A 3,820-nucleotide genomic window follows, 5' to 3' on the forward strand; every position below is an offset into this window, starting at 1 on the left:
ACCTCGTCCCGGGAATACTGGGAATTCTTACGTACCTACGTACAGGAATATACACTGAAGAGGACACCAGTCAATCGCAGGGCATCACACACACACTCTCTCTCACACACACACACACACACACATACACATCACACCCTCATTCACATCTAGGGGTCATTTACATAGCTAAATCAAATCACAGGAAATAACCAGAGAATCTGGAGGAAACCCAATCAGACACGCGGAGAAAACAGGAAGTAACCAGAGAGATCAGGTTCACATCAGGGACCCTACACTACCAGGAGCAACACTAACCTGCGTACCAGCATAACACACAACAGTATTTACACAACAAACACAGGACAAGTACAGGACAGGAGAAAATTACAGCACTAAAGGAGAACTAAATGACCTTTGACAAAATTGTTAAACAGTTCCACGAATGAGATGATCTTCAGTTCGCTCACAGGAAGTCCAACATGTAGCATCCTTCTGTCACGTACAATATCGTGTGAAGCGTTTACCAGGAAAATAACCTTTAAATATAAACCTCTTGTATATTTTATAGCTTTATGCTGTTACTCATTGCTACCGATTAATATTTTATTTTATTTAATTCCTCGACATGTATTGTATCGTGTTCTGCCTTTTGTCTATTGTTTGTTTTGTAAATGTTAAAATCCATTACTAATATGCCACTGACTAAATTATAGGCTACGTGGAGATGAATAGAAGCCATAATAATACCGCATTATCTGTCTAGCTGATATGTTTTTAAGTGCCTGTAATTGTACACACACGGAAAATTAGAATGCATTAGGTTGCTAGTTGCTAAACAGAGAACACACACGGATACCGATGCACATAGACGACACGGTCACCAGGTCTACAGCGATAACAACATCGTACTAATCATAAGACGGTGTGTTTTGTACGTAGTGCTCAACTTCACTGGTGTAAGATCGTTGTACGTGTGAGCTGTCACATGAAGAAGAAGAAGAAGAAGAAGAAGAAGAAGAAGACTTTATTTCTCACTTGTACATTACAGCACAAGGAAATTCTGTTGTTAAAAAGTTGGGGTTAGAGTACATGGTCAGCCAGGAGTAAGGGCCTTACTCAAGGGCCCAATAGTGGCAACTTATATGGTACTGGGGCCTGAACCCTTGGCATTGAGATCTACCGAGGCATAGCTAAAGATCCCTGCATTCACTAGATTCCCTGATGAATAATCGATGATCTGAAATCTTTATTACACAAACAAAGCTACAATGCAAAAAATTTTTTTTTTACATTTGTTGTTTTTTGTTTAGTTTTGTTTCGTTTTGTTTTAAGGGGGGCATGGTGGCTTAGTGGTTAGCACGTTCGCCTCACACCTCCAGGGTTGGGGGTTCGATTCCCACCTCCGCCTCGTGTGTGTGGAGTTTGCATGTTCTCCCCGTGCCTCGGGGGTTTCCTCCGGGTACTCCGGTTTCCTCCCCTGGTCCAAAGACATGCATGGTAGGTTGATTGGCATTTCTGGAAAATTGTCCGTAGTGTGTGAGTGTGTGAGTGAATGAGAGTGTGTGTGTGCCCTGCGATGGGTTGGCACTCCGTCCAGGGTGTATCCTGCCTCGATGCCCAATGACGCACAGGCTCCCCGTGACCCGAGAAGTTCGGATAAGCGGTAGAAAATGAATGAATGAATGAATGAATGTTTTGTTTTTCAACATTTTTCAGCGAATAAAAGCTCTGAAATGACCTGGATATGTAGCGACAGTTATTATGTAGATGTCTGAGACGAGGTCACAGATCGATGTCGTTAACGCGGCTGATTTCTAGACTTTGTGTGATAATCTGAACAGTTTTCACTCTAAGGAGTTTGTCGTGTTTGCCAAGAAAAAACTATTAAATATTAAATTCATATCTAAGATAAACGAATGTAAAATCTCTGCATTTCTGTAAAAACCCACACCATTCTGCATTCACCTGCACATCTTCCCTATACATCCTGTCTTCTCTCGTAACCGTTTATTTCTTCCTTCTTCCGTGTGGTTTTTTTCTTTAGTTTTCTGTTACCTCGATTATGTTTCCCTATTAGTATATTATTTTCCTTACAGTGCGTCATTTCTGGTGTTTTCTTGTTTTTGCCTCCTAGACCTGAAGTTTTCCATTCACGGTCCTCTGTCTGGGTTTCAAAGAAGACTTTGTCACAGGATCCAGCAAATTAGCCCTTTTGTAAGTGGAGTTGGCAGCTCAAACGCTGTTGGCTGTGCTTTTTGTAGTGATTTTGGATGACAGAGGTCCTGACTAAATTTGGGTCGGTCGGGTAAGAAGAGCCCTTTCTGAAAAGGCAAATATTTTCATCTTACTAATAAGTGAGCTGGGAACTTAACTTCTGGAAAGGAACGTCGAATGAGCGATAGATGCGAAGGTTGAAGGCCGTACTTACTCCGTACTAGTTTCAACCCTTTTAAACACCAAGAAGAAGGGTTACCATGTAGATTCAGTCAGACGATTCAGAAGTGGTGTCGGATTGCCTCTCAACTTACCTCTATTTCAATGGCCAAAGCCTGTAACCTATCTAACTGGTTGCAGCACTTTGGCAGTGATCTTTGCACTGAAATATGAGCGCATGAAGCAGGAAAGCTGAGCTTGATGAAGTTCTGCGAGTGCACCCAGTCGAGCGAAGTGTGAATTCAATGAGAGAGCAGAATAATAAATTCACTTGTCTATTGAAATAGATCATAAGAAAGCAGAGGGACAGCAGAAGGAATCATCACCATCCTTCTGGAACCAGGGTTGTAATGTAACGGAGTACAAATACTTCGTTACGTACTTAAGTAATAATTCACGTATCTGTACTTTACTTCGCTATTTAAATTATGTCAACTTTCACTTTTACTCCACTACATTTCCTAGATAAAATGTATACTTTTACTCCGTTATATTTCCACTAAGCGCCTTCGTTACTCGTCACTACAAATAAAATCAGCCGAAAGTGTGCGAGTGCAATAAGGGAGGTTTGGGCGAATCACTGCTCATAGATTGTATTACGCGCTCCGCACGCTCTACGGAGAAGCAGCAGGTTTAATTCTCACTGAGGGCTTAAAACCCCTAAAGATGAAATCCGTAGAACCGCCCCTGCTCTTATGTCCACCGAAATCACTGAAATTTTACTTTTTACTTTTACTTCAAATACTTAAGTACATTAAATATCAGAAATGACTTTTGATACTTAAGTACAGTAAATATCAGATACTTTAAGACTTTTACTTGAGTAATATTTTAAAAGGTGACTTTCTTCTACTAAAGTCTTTTTCTAGTACGATTACTTGTACTTTTACTAAAGTATTGCTTCTTGTACTTTATACCACACTGTTGGAACCATGAGCCCAGACTGTACCCCAGCTCCAGTCCCGGCCGTCGCCGCCGCCTGCTCGTAGGGATAGGGATCGATATATAGTATTTAAATTTACGTTAATATTTTAAATTAAATTAACATTAATTGTATATATTATTTATTTATTTGTATCCATTTTGCTTCTTCTTCTACTTATTATTATTATTATTAGTATTTGTTGGTTTGTGTATTTATTTAGTTATTATTTATTCTCTCTTCTGTTTCTATACTTCTGTAAAGGCTGCTTTGAGGCAATGGGAAATTGTTAAAAGCGCTAAACAAATAAAGTTGAATGAATTGAAATTGAATTCTCAGGAGGTCACATTCAGTACAGTTTTTTAACATTAAAGTCTATCGATATTCGATATATCGTCGCCGTCGGGCGGAAACCTTGTATGTCCAAATTTTGTCAATTTCATATTTTTCACATACCGAGCTATCGTCGGTCCCAAGGGTCGT

This window comes from Tachysurus fulvidraco, chromosome 22 (genome assembly GCF_022655615.1).
Source record: "Tachysurus fulvidraco isolate hzauxx_2018 chromosome 22, HZAU_PFXX_2.0, whole genome shotgun sequence".
In the NCBI taxonomy this organism is placed as follows: domain Eukaryota; kingdom Metazoa; phylum Chordata; class Actinopteri; order Siluriformes; family Bagridae; genus Tachysurus; species Tachysurus fulvidraco.